At 40.2% G+C, this 25,777-nt stretch overlaps 2 non-coding genes across 2 annotated transcripts; both read left to right on the top strand.

The window, feature by feature from the left end:
* Window positions 1-245: 245 nt before the first annotated feature.
* On the top strand, window positions 246-353 carry LOC130964971 (small nucleolar RNA R71). Its single transcript, XR_009081033.1, has one exon. It is a non-coding gene; the product is annotated as a small nucleolar RNA R71 (small nucleolar RNA).
* Window positions 354-25,400: 25,047 nt separating this feature from the next.
* Window positions 25,401-25,508, top strand: LOC130964417 (small nucleolar RNA R71). The gene has a single exon (XR_009080512.1). It is a non-coding gene; the product is annotated as a small nucleolar RNA R71 (small nucleolar RNA).
* The last annotated feature ends 269 nt before the right edge of the window (window positions 25,509-25,777 follow it).

Here is a 25,777-nt window from a genome sequence, read left to right as displayed (position 1 = left end):
TTCTGAGCCAATATGGCATTCAGAGCATCAATTTCAAGAACTCCCTTCCTCTGAGGCATCCCATTACTCACAGGATTCCTCTCAGAAGTGTACATGAATTGGTTATTTGTAACCATTTCAATAAGTTCTTGAGCTTCTGCAGGCATTTTCTTTAGGTGAATGGATCCACCTACAGAATGGTCCAGTGACATCTTAGAGAACTCAGATAGACCATAATAGAATATATCCAGAATGGTCCACTCTGAAAGCATGTCAGAAGGACATTTTTTGGTCATCTGCTTGTATCTTTCCCAAGCTTCATAGAGGGATTCACCATCTTTTTGCTTGAAGGTCTGAACATCCACTCTAAGCTTGCTCAGCTTTTGAGGAGGAAAGAACTTGGCCAAGAAGGCCATGACCAGCTTATCCCAAGAGTCCAGGCTATCTTTATGTTGTGAGTCCAACCATGTTCTAGCTCTGTCTCTTACAGCAAAAGGGAAAAGCATGAGCCTGTAGACTTCAGGATCTACTCCATTAGTCTTAACAGTCCCACAGATCTGCAAGAACTCAGTTAAAAACTGGTAGGGATCTTCTGATGGAAGTCCATGAAACTTGCAGTTCTGTTGCATTAGAGCAACTAGTTGAGGCTTCAGCTCAAAATTGTTTACTCCAATGGCATGGATTGAGATGCTTCTTCCATAAAAGTTGGAAGTAGGTGTAGTATAATCGCCAAGCATCCTCCTTGCATTATTGTTGTTGTTATTATTTTCGGCTGCCATCTCCTCTTCTTTTTCGAAAATTTCTGTCAAGTCCTCTCCAGAGGGTTGTGCTTTAGCTTCTCTTAGCTTCCTCTTCAGAGTTCTTTCAGGTCCCAGATCAGCTTCAACAAGAATGTTCTTATCCTTGCTCCTGCTCATGTGAAAAAGAAGAGAACAGAAAAGAAGAGAAATCCTCTATGCAACAGTATAGAGATTCCTCTATGTAAGTAGAAGAAAAGAAGAATAAGAATGAAGAAGAGAAAAGTTCGAACACAGAGGAGAAGAGAGGGTTCGAATTTTAAGATGAAGAGAAGTGTTAGTAAATAAATAAATAAATAAAAAGAGATGAGAAGGAGAGAATTTCGAAAATTATTTTTGAAAATAGGTTAGTGATTTTCGAAAATTAAGAGAAAAAAATAAAATTAAAATTAAAATTTGAAACAATTAATTAATTAAAAGAATTTTGAAAAAGAGGGAGGCGATTTTCGAAAATTAGAGAGAGAAAAGTAGTTAGGTGGTTTTGAAAAAGATAAGAAACAAACAAAAAGTCAATTAGTTAGTTGAAAAAGATTTGAAAATCAATTTTGAAAAGATAAGAAGTTAGAAAAGATTTTGAAATTGATTTTGAAAAAGATATGATTTGAAAAGATATTTTGAAAAGATATGATTGAAAAAGATATTTTGGAAAAGATTTTATTTTTAAAATTAAAATTGATTACTTGACTAACAAGAAACTGAAAGATATGACTCTAGAATTTAAAGATTGAACCTTTCTTAACAAGAAAGTAACAAACTTCAAATTTTTGAATCAATCACATTAATTGTTAGTAAAGTTTTCTAAATTTTGAAATAAAGATAAGAAAAAGATTTTGAAAATAAATTTTAAAAAATTTTCGAAAATAAAAAAATGAAAAAGATTTGATTTTTGAAAAAGATTTTGGAAAGATAGGATTTTTAAAATTGAAAATTTGACTTGACTTATAAGAAATAGCTAAGTTTTAAAAAATTTTGACTAAGTCAGCTCAAATTTTCGAAAATTATGAGCAAAATAAGGAAAAGATCTTTTTTATTTTTGAATTTTTAATGAGGAGAGAGAAAAATACAAATATGACCCAAAACGTGAAAATTTTGGATCAAAACACTTAATGCATGCAAGAACACTATGAATGTCAAGATGAACACCAAGAACACTTTGAAGATCAAGATAAACATCAAGACTTATTTTTAAAAAATTTTCAAGAAAAGAAAAACATGCAAGACACCAAACTTAGAAATTTTTCATATTTAGACACTAAGAATTCAAAAATGCATATGAGAAACAAAAAAAAATATAAAACAAGAAAATATCAAGATCAAACAAGAAGACTTACCAAGAACAACTTGAAGATCATGAAGAACACCATGCATGAGTTTTCGAAAAATGCACAAATTTTTAAAGACATGCAATTGACACCAAACTTAAAAATTGACACTAGACTCAAACAAGAAACACAAAATATTTTTGGTTTTTATGATTTTATTAAATTTTTTTGTATTTTTCGAAAATTATTTTTTTGGAAAAACGAAAACAAAGAAAAAAAATTTTGAAAGATTTTTGAAAACTTTTTGAAAAGAAAATTACCTATTCTGAGCAACAAGATGAACCGTCAATTGTCCAAACCCGAACAATCCCCGGCAATAGCGCCAAAAACTTTATAGGAAAAATTGTGATTCACAGTCTACACAACTTCGCACAACTAACCAGCAAGTGCACTGGGTCGTCCAAGTAATAAACCTTACTTGAGTAAGGGTCGATCCCATGGAGATTGTTGGTATGAAGCAAGCTATGGTCATCTTATAGATCTCAGTCAGGTGGATTCAAATGGTAATAATAGTTTTCGAATATAAGGATAAATAAACAGAAAATAAAGATAAAAATACTTATGTAAATCATTGGTGAGAATTTCAGATAAGTGTATGGAGATGCTTTGTCCCTTCTGAATCTCTGCTTTTTTACTGCCTTCCTTCGATCTTTCTTACTCCTTTCTATGGCAAGCTGTATGTAGGGCATCACCGTTGTCAATGGCTACTTCCCATCCTCTCAGTGAAAATGGTCCAAATGCTCTTGTCACAGTACGGCTAATCATTTGTCGGTTCTCGATAATGTATGAATAAAATCCATTGATTCTTTTGCGTCTGTCACTACGCCCAATAATCGCGAGTTTGAAGCTCGTCACAGTCATTCAATCTCTGAATCCTACTCGGAATACCACAGACAAGATTTAGACTTTCCGGATTCTCAAGAATGGCCTCCAAAGGGTTCTAACTTATACCACGAAGATTCTGATTAAGGAATCCAAGAGATACACGCTCGGTCTAAGGTAGAACGGAAGTGGTTGTCAAGCACGCATTCATAGAGACGGATGATGATGAGTGTCACGAATCATCACATCCATCAGGTTGGAATGCAGCGAATATCTTAAAATAAGAATAAGCTTGAATTGAATAGAAGAACAATAATAATTGCATTAATTCTCGAGGTACAGCAGAGCTCCACACCTTAATCTATGGTGTGTAAAAACTCCACCGTTGAAAATACATAAGTGATCAAGGTTCAGGCATGGCCGAATGGCCAGCCCCCAAAACATGATCAATAGTCTCCTATATGAACAATAGATTAAAACTGAGACCAAAGATAGATTACAATAGTAAAAAGTCCTATTTATACTTAGACTAGCTACTAGGGTTTACAGAAATAAGTCTAAGTGCAGAAATCCACTTTCGGGGCCCACTTTGGTGTGTGCTTGGGCTGAGCTTGAGCTTTACACGTGCAGAGGCTTCTCTTGGGGTTAAATGCCAAGTTGTAACGTCTGTTTGGCGTTTAACTCTGGTTTGTGACGTGTTTCTGGCATTTTACTCCAGAATGCAGCATGGAACTGGCGTTGAACGCCAGTTTGCGTCGTCTAAGCTCAAACAAAGTATGGATCATTATATATTGCTGGAAAGCTCTGGATGTATACTTTCCAACGCAGTTAAGAGCGCGCCATTTGGAGTTTTGTAGCTCCATAAAATCCATTTCAAGTGCAGGGAGGTCAGAATCCAACAGCATCAGTAGTCCTTTGTCAGCCTCCTATCAGATTTTTGCTCAGGTCCCTCAATTTCAGCCAGAAAATACCTGAAATCACAGAAAAACATACAAACTCATAGTAAAGTCCAGAAATGTGAATTTTGCATAGAAACTAATAAAAACATCCCTAAAAGTAGCTAGATCCTACTAAAAACTACCTAAAAACAATGCCAAAAAGCGTATAAATTATCCGCTCATCACGCCGCCGTAGGTTCACCACCGCCACCATCTGAGGCGGCAACTCTATTTCTGACCTGACTCATCCTTACTGCCTATCCCACCACCCATTTCCTTCCATCCCTAGTATGCTCCCAGGTTACTCCTCTACTCCCAGTCTGCTTCTTTCATTTTATGTTTCCAGTAGAATACTACTAGTTTTAGTTAGTTAGGATTTGATTTTTTTGTTAGGATAGTTAGAGATATCTGCTGTTAGGTAGCTAGGTTCTGGATAGAGGACTCTAGGCCTGATAATTGCGCCGTATTTATTTACCTAACTGAGCTTATGTTGATCGATTGCTGAGTGATATTGATCATGTTTGCTATGATGCATTCTTCATACATGTTTACTATGATTGCTGAGTGGTATGCTCAATCTTTATCTCTATCCCTGTTTGTTGCTGCCTGCTGCATTTCTCACTTTGAAATTGTATTGTTGCTGCCTGGTTATGTGACTAGTACTTGGGTATTGCTTTGTGGATTCATATGACTCTCCTATTGTTTTCTGCCTATCTGGGAACGTCCAATATTATGCTGCCCAATTTTTTTCCAAAACTGTTTTTAACGCCACATTCCCGGGGGTTTGAACTTGGGCCAGCTTTTCTACTTTCATTTTGGTTCCCATGACTAGTGGTGACTAGAGGAACTTCAGGAAGTGCTTCAATGATTCTTTGAACCACAGTTTGCAATTCCCTTTTACAATGTTCATGCACTGCAAATAATTGATGTATTCTACTTGTGTAACTCACTTTCACTCAATTTCGTTTGCATTCTGCTTCGCGTTACACAACATACATTTCAAACTTGCAACATCAATTATTGCAAAGAATTGACTGATGACTTGTTTTCAATTAATTGCATCTTTTGCAATTTCATATTTCATCATCAATGACTGCACCTCCCTCATGAGTGTGAACATGATTGTTGTACACATTTTGCAATTCTCTTTTAGTTAGGCAAGTTTCCATCACACCACTAACTCTCAATCTCACTTTTTAACTCACTAACTTGTCTAACCTACTGCCTTCATTTCTCATTTTACTTAACTCTTTAACCATTCTTTTGAATTATGATGACTAATGTGCCTAACACATGAGCATTGTGTTACATTGTTTGAAATGTTTGAATTCTTGATTTATGGATATGTCTTCTGTTCTTACTTGCATTCCAAGTTTTCAATTTTAGTTCACATCACGATTGCTTGTCATTCTTTTTACATCTTGAACATGTTCTTCCTTGCTTCATGCTACTTGCTTAATTGCTTATATTTTATTCTATTATGTTTTTCAGGATGTCGGAAAAAGGACAAGCCATAGAAACTACCTCAAAGAAGAGGAAGTGCTCTAAAACTTCCACCCCTTCCCCTTATGCCAACTATGCTAAAAATCCACTGAATGACGCAGACAAAGAGAATCAGTTGCTACCATCTACTGACCCAATCAGATTTCCCAACCTCTACTGTAAACTTTGTTTCCCTAAATACCGGAAGACAAATCTAAATGTGGAAAAGAGGTTGAACCTTCTAAATGATGTGAGGCGTGCCATAAACGCCCGCATTCTAGAATTGGGCTTGGATTTTGTTGATAGAGATTTGGAGAAGATCAACACTTCATGGGTGAGAGAGTTCTACTGCAACTTCTTTCGCGTCCCTCTTGATTCGGTTCACCTGCGAGGTAGGGAGATCTTGATCACTGAGGCAGCCATTGGGGAGGCATTACTTTGCCAACCTCCCACTGATAACCCATGCGCCTACCAGCAGGCTGATGTAGCCATCCACTGCATGACCTTTGACTAGAGGCGCTTAAGCACATGATTGCCACACCAGATGCTCCATGGATAATGGATTCGGGCAACACGAAGCCCAAAGGGATGCTATTCACTTATCTGTCTAGAGAGGCTAAGACTTGGCAGCAGATATTTGCCACCTATGTCTTACCCACCACTCATTTTTCTGAGATCTCGATGGACATGTTAGTTCTGATCGGCTGTGTCATGGAGAGCAAGGAGGTATATTTTCCCCGGCTAATCCGGCATAGCATGTGGCGAGCGCATATTCGTGGCCTACTTTTGTTTCCTACACTAGTCACCAGCTTGGCTGAACTAGCCGATGTTCCATGGCAGGATGATGACATGACACCACCACCCCCAGATGACGATGACAAGGAGGTTACTATTCCATGGGGTGGTTGGGTGCACGAGAAGCCCCCGGCCAGACGCCGTTCTTGGGCTAGAGCAGTCGTAGAGGTAGCTAGACCTTCGTCCTCCATGGCGGCAGCTCTATCTTCCTCAGCAGCCGCAGCCCCTTTACCACCATCGCCAGCACCTGAGCCGACATACCTACTAGTACAGCGCATGTTTCGCTTCATGGAGCGCAGCGAGGGTCGTATCATGCGACACCTCGATTGCATAGACCAGGTGTTTGTCTCACAGGGTATTGAGCTACCTCCACTCCCGGATTCCCCTACCTCCGATGAGCAGGATCAAAAAGAGGAGCATGTTGAGGAGCCGACTCAGCAGGATGCATCACCACCGACACAGGAGCCTCAGCCCCAGCCAGAGCCAGAGCCGACCGGTGTACCTCTCCCTGAGCCTGAGGATTAGCATCGGAGACGATGCTTAATCTTAAGTGTGAGGAGGTTGCCGTTGGCACCATTGGTGGATCGGTGAACATTTTGGCATATTTCCTATTTATATTCTCCTAGTTATCTTGTTTTGCACACTATTGTACATATTGGTTGTTTTGGATTACTTTGGATACCTTTGCCTTAGTTGTTGCATACCTTGTCATTTTGGATGTTAGATATTTTGGACGCTAGATTTCATATTTTAGTTGGATTTTTCTTATATAGCTATCTTTTAGCTTGTGGATGTGATTAAAAATTATTTTGGACTTCTTAAGACCTAGTTAACCCCTTTTGCATATAAACTAATTTTGATTGAGAAAGAAAAGGGTAAACTAAGGAATTTTTAGAATTTTTCAATCACAACAATGCTTAGTCAAATATTGAGATTTTTCAAGAAATTTAACTATAGGGCACTGATGAGCGGATAATTTGTACGCTTTTTGGCATTGTTTTTAGTATGTTTTTAGTATGATCTAGTTAGTTTTTATTATATTTTTATTAGTTTTTAGTTAAAATTCACTTTTCTGGACTTTACTATGAGTTTGTGTGTTTTTCTGTAATTTCAGGTATTTTCTGGCTGAAATTGTGGGATCTGAGCAAAAATCTGATCCAGAGACTCAAAAGGACTGCAGATGCTGTTGGATTCTGACCTCCCTGCACTCGAAGTGGATTTTCTGGAGCTACAGAAGCCCAATTGGCGCGCTCTCAACGGCGTTGGAAAGTAGACATCCTGGGCTTTCCAGCAATATATGATAGTCCATACTTTGCCCAAGATTTGATAGCCCAAACCGGCGTTCAAAGTCACCTCAAGAAATTCCAGCGTTAAACGCCGGAACTGGCACCTAATTGGGAGTTAAACGCCCAAACTGGCATAAAAGCTGGCGTTTAACTCCAAGAAGAGTCTCTACACGAAAAATGCTTCATTGCTCAGCCCAAGCACACACCAAGTGGGCCCGGAAGTGGATTTTTATGTCATTTACTCATCTATGTACACCTTAGGCTACTAGTTTTCTATAAGTAGGACCTTTTACTATTGTATTTAGAGAGCTTTTTGATCATGTTTCTATGATTGAACCCTCTTTGGGAGGCTGGCCATTCGGCCATGCCTAGACCTTGCTCTTATGTATTTTCAACGGTGGAGTTTCTACACACCATAGATTAAGGTGTGGAGCTCTGCTGTACCTCGAGTATTAATGCAATTACTATTGTTCTTCTATTCAATTCCGCTTGTTCTTGTTCCAAGATATCACTTGTTCTTCAACTTGATGAATGTGATGATCCGTGACACTCATCATCATTCTCACTTATGAACAAAGTGACTGACAACCACTCTTGTTCTACAAGCATATGAGGCTTAGTGAATATCTCTTGGATTCCTGATACATGATGCATGGTTGATCGCCTGACAACCGAGTGCTCGCCTGACAAACGAGCCAGCCATTCCGTGAGATCAGAGTCTTCGTGGTATAGGCGAGAACTGATGGCGGCATTCAAGAGAATCCGGAAGGTCTAACCTTGTCTGTGGTATTCTGAGTAGGATTCAATGATTGAATGACTGTGACGTGCTTCAAACTCCTAGCAGGCGGGGCGTTAGTGACAGACGCAAAAGGATCGATGGATTTTATTCCGGCCTGACCGAGAACCGACAGCTGATTAGCCATATGCTGTGACAGAGCATGGAAACATTTTCACTGAGAGGATGGGAGGTAGCCACTGACAACGGTGAAACCCTACATGAGCTTGCCATGGAAAGGAGTAAGAAGGATTGGATGAAGACTGTAGGAAAGCAGAGAGACGGAAGGGAAGGCATCTTCATACGCTTATCTGAAGCTCTCACCAATGATATACATAAGTATCTCTATCTTTATCTTTATGCTTTATTCGTTTATCACTATACCCATTTGAGTCTGCCTGACTGAGATTTACAAGGTGACCATAACTTGCTTCATACCAACAATCTCCGTGGGATCGACCCTTACTCACGTAAGGTATTACTTGGACGACCCAGTGCACTTGCTGGTTAGTTGTGCGAAGTTGTGTTTATGCCATGGTATTGAGCACCAAGTCTTTGGAGCCATTACTAGGGATTATTTCGAATTGTAGTGATCACAATTTCGTGCACCAGGCACCACCCCAATTGATTGGAAAAATTTCTGTGAAACTTGCTTGAATTATCTATATTTTGTGAAGCATGTTTTGAGCTAAGAACACAAGCAAGTAAGTTTTGAGCCTAATTGATGTGGTTACATCCTATAACTACTTATTTCCCTTCTTGTGTGTAATTGTTCTCTTTCTATGATTGCGATCCTTGATTTGCCCAATTCTATATGTCCAATTATTCCTTGTATTCATGCATTTATATTATTGAGGCCGTTATTTTATTAGCTCAGTTAACCAAATAGCCTACCTTTTACCATCCATTGCAATCAAGTTTGAGCCTACGCTTAACACAATTATTCTTTAGTTTAACTCATTACAATCCTTAAAGCGGAAGATAATAAAAGTCCCTTGTTTGGATCTTTGATTGGCTTAGGCTAGTGAGAGTGTCTATTATTCAAATTTGGGGAGATTTGGGAATATTGGTTAGAATAAAAGGGATGTTTTGTATTTTTATATTTGGGAATTGGGTGCATGCTCATGTATTGACCAAATAAATAGACCTTGTGCATTGATGATGTTGTATAAGGCTTGGAAAAAAATGGAAAGAACAAAAGAAAAACAAAGGAAAAAAGGAAAAAAATAGAAAAAGAAAAAAAGAAAAACAATAAAAAGGGGACAAAATGCCCCAAAGCAAAGCTCAATAAAAGATCAATGCATAAGTGTTGTGAAATGGAAAGGAAATGCATGAGTATGTGAAAAGTGAAAGATGGGTAGTTAGGTTAGAACTCAATTATATCGGTCATTATATAGGTTAGGTGGGAAAGTTTAAGCTCCTCAAAGATCCAAATTCTAGTCCATTTATCCATATATGATCTTACCTTGTCCCTAGCCCCATTACAACCAATGAAAAGACCTCATGATATTTGTATGCATGCATTGAATGGTTGTTGATTGTTAGATGAGGAACAAATTTTGGAAAACATGATTAGGGGAGAATTGAGTGAATCAACCCCAAACATCGAGTGAATAGAGTGTAAACACTTTCGGTGAGGGTTCGATGCTCAATTGCATGTTTTCACTACTATCATCTATATTCATGCAAGTTTATAAATCCCTTTGATAGTTCCAATACAATTGTGGGTTGGATTTGATTCCTATTGCTCTAAGCCCTTGTGCTTGTATATGATCTCTTGGAAATTGATTTGTTTGACCAAGCAAGTGCATTCATTATAGGTAGTTACATTTAGATAGGTTGCATGTAGCTTAGTTGCATTTAATAAATGTCATACCCCTTAGTTCATTCTTAATTTAGCATGAGGACATGCTAAGGCTTAAGTGTGGGGAGTGATGACAAGTCATCATATACCCATTTTTCAAGCTAATTTCACTTGTTTTGTTAGCATTTATGCACTTTCTTGCATCCTAAGTTAGTGATTGGGAGTGAAAATGCACAACTTCTCTAAATCAAGCAACCACCATGAAATTAATGATAAATCATGAGGTTTAAGCTAACTTTAATTGCATTTTAATTGATTTGTAAGCCTCTTGAATTTAGTGATGCTTTGAGTGGTTGTTTGGTTTATTTTAGGTGAAGAAAAGAAAAGAAAATGGAAAGCGTGGCATAAAAAGTGTAGCCAAAGAAAGAAAAGCGTGGCCGAATCAAGAGGAGGCGTGCCGCATTATAATGGGGAAGCAACCTTGCCCTCCACAAGGGCAGAATGCCCTCTAGGAGGGCAGCATCAAGTGACCAAGCAAGCAAAGGCAACCCTGCCCTGCCCACTCTAAGGGCAGAGCACAAAATGGTGCCTTGGAGCCAAGAGAAGCAAACTCTGCCCTGCCCTTGTGGAGAGCAGGATCGGGCTCCATGAGAAAGAAATCCAAGGAAAAATAGCTCCCATGCAAGCCACAAGGTTCGAACCAAGAACCATGAGGAAGCCAAGCCTTGAGACCAAATAGCGTGCCAAGAAATCAAAAGAAAAAGTAGCGTGTTTGCAAGCCACCAGATTCGAACACGGGCCATGAGATTGGGAGCCTTGCCCTGCCCTTGGCGCGGGCAGGGCAGCATTTGAAATTGGCGCATCACACACAAGACCTTGGCGCACCAACTCTGCTTCCTGGCGCACCAAACCATTCCTGCCCTGCCCTTGGCGTGGGCAGGGAGCATCCACGCGTCAACGTGCTTCGCGCGCACGCGCGCTCCTCAAATCTGGCCGTCCCACGCATCAACGTGCAGCACGCGCACGCGCGCTTCTAAATTCTGGCAGCACCAAGCGCAAGCACGCATCACGTTCTGGCGCAGCAGCTTTCCCACCCTGCCCTTGGCGCGGGCAGGGCAGCCTCTGGCGCACCAACCTCATGCCAGACGCGCACCACGCAGCACCAAAACGCACCATGGCCGCACCAACTCCAAGCACCAAGCATCAATTCTCTGCCCTGCCCTCCACAAGGGCAGGGCAGCCTCCTGGGAGTGAATTTTCATGGGCCGAAAATTCAAACTAAAATCCCATTTTAATTCATTTCTTCACCAAATCAAAAGCCCATCCAAATCCCAAAATCCAAAAAGAGAAAGTGTATAAATAGGACTTAGTTTGATGTAATTAGGACCTTTAGCTACCTTTACTTTGAGCTTTGAATTTTTGCTTACATTTTGAGCTTTTGAATTCCTTTTTTTGAGCTTTCTTGAGAGATTTGTCCGAGCACCAAGAGGATCAAAGGAGAATTGCTTGATCTCCTTCCTCAATTCCCTTGGGCAATTCTCCTCTTCTGTTTTCTGAGTATTGGGTGTGTGAAATTGGGGAAATTCTGTCCCAATTCCCATTCAAACTCTTTGCATTGTATTTTCTGCATAATTCAATCCAAATTCTGTTCTTCTACTGCTTCATCTTTAATTTTCTGTCAATTGCTTAGTAACTTCAGATCTGGGAAGGAAATTGGGTTTTAGGCTCTGCTACCTAAGCCCTTGGGATCCTGAGATCACTTTTGGTTCCTCTGTGAACCTTTACTGCACTTTAATTTCCTTGCTGTTTAAATTTCCTGTTTGCATCCAATTCATTTCTGCTACCTTCTTTACTGCAATTTACTTCTTCTTGTTTAGATCCTGCAATCCCATTCCTCAATTCCCCTTTACATTCAGCAATTTATCTTTCTTGCCATTTAAGTTACTGCAATTTAAGTTTCTTGCACTTTAAGTTTCAGTCATTTACTTTCTTGCTCTTTAAGTTTCTGCACTTTTACTCTTCTGTTCTTTATTTTACTGCATTTCTCCCTTCCCCCTTTACATTTACTGTCATTTAATTTCTGATAAACACAAATCACTCAACCAAAACTTGATTCGCTTGACTAAACCACCCACTAAACTAAAATTGCTCAATCCTTCAATCCCTGTGGGATCGACCTCACTCATGTGAGTTATTATTACTTGATGCGACCCGGTACACTTGCCGGTGAGTTTTGTGTTGGATCGTTTTCCACACATCAAGTTTTTGGCGCCGTTGCCGGGGATTGAAATAGATTGACAATGATTAAGTGAAGTGGAGGTCTAGATTAAGCATTTTTCTTTTCTGTTACTCTAACTCTTACTAACACATTAACTGTTGGAGTTTTTGCTTAAACTAACCAACCAAAACCTCATTCTAGCAATAGATTGAAGTTTTGTTAACTCTCTGGGTTTGTGCGTTTGTTGCTGTGTGTTTGTATGTCAGGTATAGGGAGATCCTCTCCTATCATTTCTGAAATTGATCCAAGGACTCTTCGGAGAATAAGAAGAGCAGAAAGAGGGAAGAATATTGTTGGAGAAGAAGAAGAATCTGAGGAGGAATTCCAAGATATGGAAGGAGATACTAGTCAACCAGGAGGAGGAGCCAACAATGACCAACAGAGAAGAGTCTTGGCTTCATACACATTTGCAAATGCTAGGCATTGTGGGAGTAGCATTCTTCCTCCCAATGTCAATGCAAACAACTTTGAACTCAAGCCACAACTCATAACTCTGGTGCAAAACAATTGTTCCTTCGGAGGAGGACCTTTGGAGGATCCAAACCAACATTTGTCCACCTTTTTGAGAATCTGTGATACAGTGAAGACAAATGGTGTACCCCCTGATAGCTACAAGTTGCTACTCTTCCCATTCTCTCTTAGAGATAAAGCCACTCAATGGCTAGAGACTTTTCCAAAAGAAAGCATCAACACTTGGGATGACTTGGTGAGCAAGTTCCTTGCTAAATTCTATCCACCTCAAAGAGTCCTAAGGTTGAAGACAGAGGTTCAAACCTTCACTCAATTGGAGGCCGAGAGCTTATATGAAGCATGGGAGAGATACAAGGCTCTATTGAGGAAGTGTCCACCAGAGATGTTCACTGAGTGGGACAAGCTACAAAACTTCTATGAAGGCCTCACTCTTAAAGCTCAGGAGGCTCTTGATCACTCTGCTGGAGGCTCTCTACAACTCATGAAAACCACAGAGGAAGCTCGAAACCTCATTGATATGGTGGCCAACAACCAATATTTCTTTGCTCATCAAAGACAACGCCAACCATCACAGAGAAGAGGAGTCATGGAGTTGGAAGGAGTTGATTCAATCTTAGCTCAAAACAAGATGATGCAACAACAGATTCAACAACAATTTGAGCAAATGGCTAAGAGAATTGATGGCTTGCAAGTGGCAGCAGTGAGCACCACAAGCCAACCTCCAAACACTTGGGTACAAAGTGAAGAAACTCAAGAGGAGCAACAACAAGAGCAGGTTCAATACTTGCACAACCAGAATCAGGGAACAAATGAAGTTTATGGAGAGACTTACAATCCATCTTGGAAGAATCATCCAAACCTCAGATGGGGAGACAACCATAATCAAAACCAACAACCATGGCAAAGAAACACAGGCCAAAACAATTGGAAAAACACAAACCACAACCCCCAGCCAACTACTAACCAAAATTCATACAGAAAACCACAAAACAACTACCCAAATTCTAACCAATACCCACCCAATAACCACCCAACTAACCAAAACACTTACCTTCATCCATCAACACCCCAAAACCAACCCATCACACAAGATTCACAGAGAATCACCAATCTAGAAGTACTCCTGGAGAAACTAATGAAGAGCCAAGAATTGACAAACAAAATCAAGAAGCTACCATGAAGAACTTAGAGAGGCAAATTGGCCAAATCTCTAAGAAGATCTCTGTTGAGAAACCATCAAGTTCACTACCTAGTGATACCATTCCCAACCCAAAGGAAGAATGCAAGGTGGTGCAACTAAGAAGTGGAAGGGTGTTAACAGACAGCAACCAAGGAGCAACCAAAGAGCTCATGGAAGATAACACTGAAGCCATCAACAAGGATAAGATAAGCAAGAATGCTCCAGAAAAACTCACAGAAGAAGATAACAAGCCACAGAATTTGAAGAAAGGAAAGAATATCTTGGAAGAACCAAGTCCAAAACAGCATCAAGTGGTGAAGAGCTCAACACCACCACTGTCGTACCCACAAAGATTTCACAAGGAAACAAAGGATCAGCACTTCCACAAATTTCTTGAGACTTTCAAGAAGCTGGAAATCAACATACCTTTGGCAGAGGCTTTGGAGCAAATGCCCCTGTATGCTAAGTTTCTAAAGGAGCTCATTAACAAGAAAAGGGATTGGAATGAGAAGGAAACAGTGATGCTTAGTGAGGAATGCAGTGCACTCATTAGAAAGGGACTCCCTCCCAAGCTTGAGGACCCTGGAGGTTTCTTCTTGCCATGCACTATCGGAAACCTGTTCATTAACAAAGGGATGTGCGATCTAGGAGCAAGCATAAATCTAATCCCATATTCTCTAGTGAAAAAACTTGGCATAAAGGAGGTGAAACCAACAGAGATGACTTTGGAATTGGTGGATCAATCAATAGTCCATCCTAAGGGGTTGATTGAGAACCTTTTAGTTAAGGATGACAAATTCATTTATCCGGCAGATTTTGTGATTCTGGATTCTTCAAAAAATGGAAATGACTCCATAATACTCGGTCGACCATTTTTGGCCACTGCTAGAGCCATTGTGGACATAGAGCAAGGAGAATTAACTCTTAGGATGCATGAGGAGAGCATCATCCTGGAAGTTTTCCCAGAATTACAAAAGGATGAAGAAAAAAACAAAATGAGTGATGATCTCCCCCCAAAGCAATCAACTGAAAAGGAAGTGGAACAGATAAACAAACAGACACAAGAAGAAAAGGGGATTCACAAGGAAGCAGGGGTGATTAGCAGAAAGGAAGGCATCACAACTCAAGTAACTGCCAAGAAGGGAAGATCAACAAGCAAGAAAAAGGTGAAGAATAAGAAAAAGGCTCACAAAGGGTGGAAGAACAAGAAAATCCCAACTGAAGGATTTTCTAAGGGTGATAAGGTGCAGTTAATATACCAACAGCAGGGAGCAGAAGATTATTACACTGTCAACCAGATTCTTTCTTTTGAGCATGTGGAGATTGAACATCAAGGCACTCAGAGAAAGCTGACAGTGAGGGGTGACAAGTTGAGACACCACCAATTTCAACCACCCTAAAGGGAGGTCAATGTCAAGCTAATGACAATAAAAGAGCGCTTGTTGGGAGGCAACCCAACCTGAGGTAGTTTCTTTTCATAGCTTTTCAATAAAAATGTTGAGTAATTGGTATGGATTGCAAGGAGCTAAGTTTGGTGTTGCACACCAAAACAATTTGAGGAAGAATGAAAACTTCTAAGTTTGGTGTTCCACCAAAAATATCATTTAATACATTCTCACCTCTTGCATGATTCTAACTCCAAGCAATCAACCACATTACTCAACTGTTAAATTGTTTTCTAGCTTTAATTCCATTAACCTTTAGCAAGGATACATGGTTTCAAATATGGTTAACTTTGTACATCTGAGACAGTGGCAAAACAATTAAGTTTGGTGTTCACACACCAAAACAAATCCTGAAACCACACTCAGTTATGCTTACTAACCATATGATCAAGGGCTTGAGAAGCAAGCAACTTTGAGGATTATGCAGGACATGAATCAATAATTGAAGACACTATGCATTTTGACTCAAAGGGAACATAGCAGAAAGAAAAATCAAAGGGCTGCAACTACAAAGGTTGTATCTGAACTTAACTCTTGCTGCTGTGTGATATTTTGAATTTGGAAACCATTATATGCCTTGCTAAAGTGTTCATCTAGTTGCAAGTGAAATTGTTTGTGAAAATGATAAGTCTGCATAATGCTTGTATCCATCACTTAGCTTTAAATATTGCTTTGCTTCCCATATGCTTAAATAAAAGAGTTTGGTTTGAATTGAAAAGAGAAAAATCCAATGTTGCATGAGTATGAATGGAAGTTGGTGGTGGCACATGTGTTTGATTAAATGTATAACTCATGAAATAAATGTTGCATGATATCATTCTCATTCAATTATAAGTTAGCTTGCTGTTACATAGACCTTTATCAATAATGAAGCACCCTTGGTAACAAAAACAGAAAGAAAAGGAAGAAAGAAAAAGCCAAAATGGCAAGAAAAACAAAGAATAAAGGTTGGACACCAATGGTTTGGACCCTAGGACAAATGCCTGTGGTGTTCTTGTACTGAGATCTGCTTGGATGAGTAAATTCTAAGGGGTATTTTGAAACCCGGTCACTTAGATCAACTGATTTGGGATGGCCAATTGAAAATCCACAATAAAGAGCAACTTAGATACAAAGCACTTAGTGATCCAAAGAGATGCTGGGCATCAATGATCCTAGGAAGAATTAGTGAGCTAAGTGTCTGTGGTGGAAAGATGTTGAGCAAAATAAAAGAAAATGAAGCCAAAGGCTAAGCTGCAACATTTAACACCAAACCTCTTAAAGAATAAAAAGCTTATTAAAGCATTATAAGCCAAGAAGAGTTAGCAAGGGAGTGAGTAAAAGGTGAGTCTTATAACAGCAAGTTTAGCAAGCCTTTGAATAAAGATATGTATTATGCAGCAGCAACAATAAGTGAGTATCATTGTCTGCATAAATGCCCCATAAATTGAAGTTCTGCTATCTGCATAATAAGGATTTATGTTCTTTTCTTATTCATATCATTTACTCTTAGTTTTGATGCTTGCTTGGGGACAAGCAAGGTTTAAGTTTGGTGTTGTGATGACAAGTCATCATATACCCATTTTTCAAGCTAATTTCACTTGTTTTGTTAGCATTTATGCACTTTCTTGCATCCTAAGTTAGTGATTGGGAGTGAAAATGCACAACTTCTCTAAATCAAGCAACCACCATGAAATTAATGATAAATCATGAGGTTTAAGCTAACTTTAATTGCATTTTAATTGATTTGTAAGCCTCTTGAATTTAGTGATGCTTTGAGTGGTTGTTTGGTTTATTTTAGGTGAAGAAAAGAAAAGAAAATGGAAAGCGTGGCATAAAAAGTGTAGCCAAAGAAAGAAAAGCGTGGCCGAATCAAGAGGAGGCGTGCCGCATTATAATGGGGAAGCAACCTTGCCCTCCACAAGGGCAGAATGCCCTCTAGGAGGGCAGCATCAAGTGACCAAGCAAGCAAAGGCAACCCTGCCCTGCCCACTCTAAGGGCAGAGCACAAAATGGTGCCTTGGAGCCAAGAGAAGCAAACTCTGCCCTGCCCTTGTGGAGAGCAGGATCGGGCTCCATGAGAAAGAAATCCAAGGAAAAATAGCTCCCATGCAAGCCACAAGGTTCGAACCAAGAACCATGAGGAAGCCAAGCCTTGAGACCAAATAGCGTGCCAAGAAATCAAAAGAAAAAGTAGCGTGTTTGCAAGCCACCAGATTCGAACACGGGCCATGAGATTGGGAACCTTGCCCTGCCCTTGGCGCGGGCAGGGCAGCATTTGAAATTGGCGCATCACACACAAGACCTTGGCGCACCAACTCTGCTTCCTGGCGCACCAAACCATTCCTGCCCTGCCCTTGGCGCGGGCAGGGAGCATCCACGCGTCAACGTGCTTCGCGCGCACGCGCGCTCCTCAAATCTGGCCGTCCCACGCATCAACGAGCAGCACGCGCACGCGCGCTTCTCAATTCTGGCAGCACCAAGCGCAAGCACGCATCACGTTCTGGCGCAGCAGCTTTCCCGCCCTGCCCTTGGCGCGGGCAGGGCAGCCTTTGGCGCACCAACCTCATGCCAGACGCGCACCACGCAGCACCAAAACGCACCATGGCCGCACCAACTCCAAGCACCAAGCATCAATTCTCTGCCCTGCCCTCCACAAGGGCAGGGCAGCCTCCTGGGAGTGAATTTTCATGGGCCGAAAATTCAAACTAAAATCCCATTTTAATTCATTTCTTCACCAAATCAAAAGCCCATCCAAATCCCAAAATCCAAAAAGAGAAAGTGTATAAATAGGACTTAGTTTGATGTAATTAGGACCTTTAGCTACCTTTACTTTGAGCTTTGAATTTTTGCTTACATTTTGAGCTTTTGAATTCCTTTTTTTGAGCTTTCTTGAGAGATTTGTCCGAGCACCAAGAGGATCAAAGGAGAATTGCTTGATCTCCTTCCTCAATTCCCTTGGGCAATTCTCCTCTTCTGTTTTCTGAGTATTGGGTGTGTGAAATTGGGGAAATTCTGTCCCAATTCCATTCAAACTCTTTGCATTGTATTTTCTGCATAATTCAATCCAAATTCTGTTCTTCTACTGCTTCATCTTTAATTTTCTGTCAATTGCTTAGTAACTTCAGATCTGGGAAGGAAATTGGGTTTTAGGCTCTGCTACCTAAGCCCTTGGGATCCTGAGATCACTTTTGGTTCCTCTGTGAACCTTTACTGCACTTAATTTCCTTGCTGTTTAAATTTCCTGTTTGCATCCAATTCATTTCTGCTACCTTCTTTACTGCAATTTACTTCTTCTTGTTTAGATCCTGCAATCCCATTCCTCAATTCCCCTTTACATTCAGCAATTTATCTTTCTTGCCATTTAAGTTACTGCAATTTAAGTTTCTTGCACTTTAAGTTTCAGTCATTTACTTTCTTGCTCTTTAAGTTTCTGCACTTTTACTCTTCTGTTCTTTATTTTACTGCATTTCTCCCTTCCCCCTTTACATTTACTGTCATTTAATTTCTGATAAACACAAATCACTCAACCAAAACTTGATTCGCTTGACTAAACCACCCACTAAACTAAAATTGCTCAATCCTTCAATCCCTGTGGGATCGACCTCACTCATGTGAGTTATTATTACTTGATGCGACCCGGTACACTTGCCGGTGAGTTTTGTGTTGGATCGTTTTCCACACATCAGGGAGGTTGATAAACTCCATTTTTAGGGTTTATCTTGTGTTGAATTTAGAGCATTTTGATAACCTTTCCTCACATTTATTCAATGAATTAGCATAGTTTTGTGATTGTCTCCTTATTTGTGCTTAGATGTGAAAACATGCTTTTTAGGCCTTTAACTTGATGATTTTAATCTCTCTTTGATTTCACTAGATGCCTTGATGTGTTTGTTAGTGATCTCATATTGAAAAGGCTAGGAATGGATCAAAGGAGTAAAGAGGAAAGCATACAAAGTGGAGAAATCATGAAAAGCCAAAGAATTGGAAATGCCATGGGCGCGCGCGCACTGTACGCCTCCGTGCGGATTGCAAACTGACTCATGGACGCGTACGCACACTGTGCGCGTCCGCGCCGAAGGCCGCACATGATTTTTAAATAGAAAATATGTCCAGCGGTTTTCTGGGAAGCTGTGGGACCAAGTTGTAACCAATTTTGGCGCCAAAATGCTTTAAAGGTCCAAGGATTGAAGGGGAAGGCATCATTCTATCATCATTCTACCATTCTGGTATCTTTAGTTCACTCATACACATTAGGATTAGTTTTAGAAAGAGAAGCTCTCACTTCTCTCTAGAATTAGAATTAGGATTATGTTTAGGTTAATCTCTTCTCTTAGATCTAGATTTAATTCATGATTTGATTTACTATTCCTTTATCAATTCTTGTTCCTTTACTCTCCCTCTCTCTAGTTTTGTACTTTAATCCTTGTAATTCTTTACTTTGTTGTGGATCTACTTTTGTTCCTCTTATTTTCTTTTAATGCAATTTGAGGTAATTCATGATAATTATGATTTCCTTGATTGTTGTTGTTGATTCTTTGCATTTGATTGTTGTTAGAATTCATTCTTGTTGTGATTTGCTATGCTTTTTTTTTTGTACCTTCCAAGTGTTTGATGAAATGCTTGGAAGGATGTTAGAGTAGAATTTTATGTTCTTGGCTTGGGAAGGTAACTTAGGACTTCTTGAGTTACTAATATCCAAGTGATTGATAGTTGATAGCTATTGACTCTAGCCTTCATTAATTCTATTAGTGGAAAGCTAGGATTTATGGACTTGGATTGATCTAATTCACTTGACCTTCCTTGCTACTTGTTAGAGGATGACTTAGTGGGATTATTCCTTGTAACTATCATAGTTGTGGTTAGTGATAAGGATAGAGGCCCTTGACAAGCAACCTTTGCCAAGACCGTTTTGTTAATAAAACTTTATTTCCATTTACTTTTCATGTTTCTCATTCAAAACCCCAAAATATACAAGTCCATAACTGGTGCACGAAATTGTGAACAATACTTTTTCACAACTCAAATAATCCCCGGTAATGGCTCCAAGAACTTGGTGGCTCAATACCATGGCATTACACAACTTCGCACAACTAACCAGCAAGTGCACTGGGTCGTCCAAGTAATACTTTACGTGAGTAAGGGTCGATCCCACGGAGATTGGTGGTATGAAGCAAGCTATGGTCACCTTGTAAATCTCAGTCAGGCAGACTCAAATGTATAATGGTGATGAACGAAAATAACATAAAAGATAAAGATAGGGATACTTATGTATATCATTGGTGTAAGAGCTTCAGATAAGCGTATGAAGATGCCTTCCCTTCCGTCTCTCTGCTTTCTTACTGTCTTCATCCAATCCTTCTTACTCCTTTCCATGGCAAGCTCGTGTAGGGTTTCACTGTTGTCAGCAGCTACCTCCATCCGCGCATGAAAGCTAATGCACGCACTCTGTCACAGTGCTGCCAATCACCGTTTGGTTCCCTCCCCTACCGAATAGAATCACTCTTTTGCGTCTGTCACTAACGCCCAGTAGGTTACAGGTTTGAAGCACTCACAGTCATTCAATCATTGAATCCTACTCAGAATACCACAGACAAGGTTAGACCTTCTGGATTCTCTTGAATGCTGCCATCAGGTCCTGCCTATACCACGAAGACTCTGATCTCACGGAATGGTTGGCTCGTTTGTCAGGCGAGCACTCGTTGTCAAGCGATCAACCATGCATCGTGCAATCAGGAATCCAAGAGATATTCACTAAGCCTCAGATGCTTGTAGAACAAGAATGGTTGTCAGTCACCTTGTTCATGGGTGAGAATGGTGATGGGCGTCAATCATCACCTTCATCATGTTGAAGAACAAGTGATATCTTGGATAAAGAACAAGCGGAATTGAATAGTAATTGCATTAATACTCGAGGTACAGCAGAGCTCCACACCTTAATCTATGGTGTGTAGAAACTCCCCGTTGAAAATACATAAGAACAAAAGTGATCATTGGTTCGGTCCAAAGATGAAAAATACAATAGTAAAAGGTCCTACTTATAGAAAACAAGTACATAGATGAGTAAATGACATAAAAATCCACTTCCGGGCCCACTTGGTGTGTGCTTGGGCTGAGCAATGAAGCATTTTCGTGTAGAGACTTGTCTTGGAGTTAAACGCCAGCTTTTATGCCAGTTTGGGCGTTTAACTCCCAATTAGGTGCCAGTTCCGGCGTTTAACGCTGGGAATTCTGAGGGTGACTTTGAACGCCGGTTTGGGCCATCAAATCTTGGGCAAAGTATGGACTATTATATATTGCTGGAAAGCCCAGGATGTCTACTTTCCAACGCCGTTGAGAGCGCGCCAATTGGGCTTCTATAGCTCCAGAAAATCCACTTCGAGTGCAGGGAGGTCAGAATCCAACAGCATCTGCAGTCCTTTTCAGTCTCTGAATCAGATTTTTGCTCAGGTCCCTCAATTTCAGCCAGAAAATACCTAAAATCACAGAAAAATACACAAACTCATAGTAAAGTCCAGAAAAGTGAATTTTAATTAAAAACTAATAAAAATATAATAAAAACTAAACTAAAACTACTAAAAACATACTAAAAACAATGCCAAAAAGCATACAAATTATCCGCTCATCACAACACCAAACTTAAATTGTTGCTTGTCCCCAAGCAACTGAAAATCAAATAAGATAAAAAGAAGAGAATATACTATAAACTCCAAATTATCAATGAAACTAAGCTCCAAATTAGATGAGCAGGACTAGTAGCTTTTTGCCTCCAAACAGTTTTGGCATCTCACTTTATCCCATGAAATTCAGAATGATTGGCTTCTTTAGGAACTCAGAATCCAGATAGTGTTATTGATTCTCCTAGTTAGGTATGATGATTCTTGAACACAGCTACTTATTGAGTCTTGGCCGTGGCCCAAAGCACTCTGCTTCCAGTATTACCACCGGATACATATATGCACAGACACATAATTGGGTGAACCTTTTCAGATTGTGACTCAGCTTTGCTAAAGTCCCCAATTAGAGGTGTCCAGGGTTCTTAAGCACACTCTTTTTGCCTTGGATCACAACTTTATTTCTTTCTTTTTCTTTCTTTTTCTCTTTCTCCCTTTTTCGTTTTCTCCTTCTTTTCTCCTTTTTTTTTGTATTCACTGCTTTTTCTTGCTTCAAGAATCATTTTTATGATTTTCAGATCCTCAGTAACATGTCTCCTTTTTCATCATTCTTCAAGAGCCAACAATTTTAACATTCATGAACCACAAATTCAAAAGACATATGCACTGTTCAAGCATACATTCAGAAAACAAAAGCATTGCCACCACATCAAACTAATTAAGCTAGTTTTAAAGATGAATTTGAAATCCTGTACTTCTTGTTCTTTTGTGATAAAAACAGTTTCATTATAAGACACAAAATGGATAAACATAAAGCACTAAAATTCGAAAAACAGAAAAATAAAGAACAAGGAGATTAAAGAACGGGTCCACCTTAGTGATGGCGGCTCTTTCTTCTCTTGAAGATCCTATGGAGTGCTGAGCTCCTCAATGTCTCTTCCTTGTCTTTGTTGCTCCTCTCTCATGATCCTTTGATCTTCTCCAATTTCATGGAGGATGGCATGTTCTTGGTGCTCCACCACCCTTAGTTGTCCCATGTTAGAACTTAATTTTCCTAGGGAGGTGTTAATTGCTCCCAGTAGTCTTGTGGAGGAAAGTGCATCCCTTGAGGTATCTCAGGGATTTCTTGATGAGAGGGGTCTCTTGTTTGCTCCATCTTCTTCTTAGTGATGGGCTTGAGGTCATGCCTTCTCAGTTGGACCGGCTTTGGATGCCATAAATGGTTATGGAAAAACAAAGAGCAATGCTTTTACCACACCAAACTTAAAAGGTTTGCTCGTCCTCGAGCAAAAGAAGAAAGAAGAGTAGAAGAAGAGAAATGGAGGAGAGATGGCTTTGTGGTTCGGCCAAAAAAGGGGGAGAAGTGGTGGTTTATGAAGGATGGATGTGAGTGGTGAAGAGAAAGAGATGTTGAGGTGATTGGTGAATGGGTGAAGAAGAAGAGAGAGAGTGGTGGGGTTGGTGTGAATCCTGTGGGGTCCACAGATCCTGAGGTGTCAAGGAAAAGTCATCCCTGCACCAAATGTTGCTCAAAATCACGTTTTGAGCAATTTCTGGCGTTAAACGCCGGGCTGGTGCCCATTTCTGGCGTTTAACGCCAGGTTCTTGCCCTTTCCTGGCGTTTAACGCCAGTCCGGTGCCCCTTTCTGGCGTTAAACGCCCAGAATGGTGCCAGACTGGGCGTTAAACGCCCAACTGCTAGGCTTACTGGCGTTTGAACGCCAGCAGCATCTTCCTCCAGGGTGTGCTGTTTTTCATTCTGTTTTTGCTTTTTCAATTAATTTTGTGACTTCTTATGATCATCAACCTACAAAAAAAACATAAAATAACCAAAGAAACTATATAAATTATAATCATTGGGTTGCCTCCCAACAAGCGCTTCTTTAATGTCAGTAGCTTGACAGAGGGCTCTCATGGAGCCTCACAGATACTCAGAGCAATGTTGGAACCTCCCAACACCAAACTTAGAGTTTGAATGTGGGGGTTCAACACCAAACTTAGAGCTTGGTTGTGGCCTCCCAACACCAAACTTAGAGTTTGACTGTGGGGGCTCTTCTTGACTCTGATTTGAGAGAAGCTCTTCATGCTTCTTCTCCATGATGACAGAGGGGTATCCTTGAGCCTTAAACACAAAGGATTCCTCATTCACTTGAATGATCAGTTCACCTCCATCAACATCAATCACAGCCTTTGCTGTGGCTAGGAAGGGTCTGTCAAGGATGATAGATTCATCCATGCACTTCCCAGTCTCTAGGACTATGAAATCAGCAGGGATGTAATGGTCTTCAATCTTCACCAGAACATCCTCTACAAGTCCATAAGCTTGTTTCTTTTGAGGTAATTTCTGCCTAGACAAGTCATCCAGTTCTTTGGTGAGCAAAGGAGGTTCATTCTCCCAAGTCTCATTTCCAAATAACTTGTCATTTAGCTTCATGATTGCTCCAAGGTATTTAGCAACTTGCTCTTCAGTGACATACTCATCCTCTTCAGAGGAGGAATACTCATCAGAGCTCATGAAAGGCAGAAGCAAGTCCAATGGAATCTCTATGGTCTCATTTTGAGTCCCAGATTCCCATGGTTCCTCATTGGGGAACTCATTGGAGGCTAGTGCACGCCCATTGAGGTCTTCCTCAGTGGCGTTCACTGCCTCTCCATCCTCTCCAAATTCGGCCATATTGATGGCTTTGCACTCTCCTTTTGGATTTTCTTCTGTGTTGCTTGGGAGAGTACTTGGAGGGAGTTCAGTAACTTTCTTGCTCAACTGTCCCACTTGTCCTTCCAAATTCCTAATGGAAGACCTTGTTTCATTCATGAAACTTTGAGTGGTTTTAATTAGATCAGAGACCATGGTTGCTAAGTCAGAGGGGTTCTGCTTAGGATTCTCTGTCTGTTGCTGAGAAGATGATGGAAAAGGCTTGCCATTGCTAAACCTGTTTCTTCCACCATTGTTGTTATTGAAACCTTGTTGAGGTCTCTCTTGATTCTTCCATGAGAAATTTGGGTGATTTCTCCATGAAGAATTATAGGTGTTACCACAGGGTTCTCCTAGGTAATTCACCTCTTCCATTGAAGGGTTCTCAGGATCATAAGCTTCTTCCTCAGATGAAGCCTCCTTAGTACTGCTTGGTGCATTTTGCATTCCAGACAGACTTTGAGAAATCAAATTGACTTGTTGAGTCAATATCTTATTCTGAGCCAAAATGGCGTTCAGAGTGTCAATCTCAAGAACTCCTTTCTTCTGACTAGTCCCATTGTTCACAGGATTTCTCTCAGAAGTGTACATGAATTGGTTATTTGCAACCATTTCAATGAGCTCTTGAGCTTCTGTAGGCGTCTTCTTCAGATGAAGAGATCCTCCAGCAGAGCTATCCAAAGACATCTTGGATAGTTCAGAGAGACCATCATAGAAAATACCTATGATGCTCCATTCAGAAAGCATGTCAGAAGGACATTTTCTGATTAATTGTTTGTATCTTTCCCAAGCTTCATAGAGGGATTCTCCATCCTTCTGTTTGAAGGTTTGGACTTCCACTCTAAGCTTACTCCATCTTTGAGGTGGAAAGAACTTTGCCAAGAAGGCGTTGACTAGCTTTTCCCAAGAGTCCAGGCTTTCTTTAGGTTGAGAGTCCAACCATATTCTAGCTCTGTCTCTTACAGCAAAAGGGAATAGCATCAGTCTATAGACCTCAGGTCAACCCCATTAGTCTTGACTGTGTCACAGATTTGCAAGAATTCAGCTAAAAACTGATGAGGATCTTCCATTGGAAGTCCATGGAACTTGCAATTCTGTTGCATTAGAGAAACTAATTG

Source organism: Arachis stenosperma, chromosome 2 (genome assembly GCF_014773155.1).
Source record: "Arachis stenosperma cultivar V10309 chromosome 2, arast.V10309.gnm1.PFL2, whole genome shotgun sequence".
NCBI lineage: Eukaryota > Viridiplantae > Streptophyta > Magnoliopsida > Fabales > Fabaceae > Arachis > Arachis stenosperma.
Note: the sequence above shows the minus strand (reverse complement) of the source record. Positions and strands in the feature narration are given on the sequence as shown.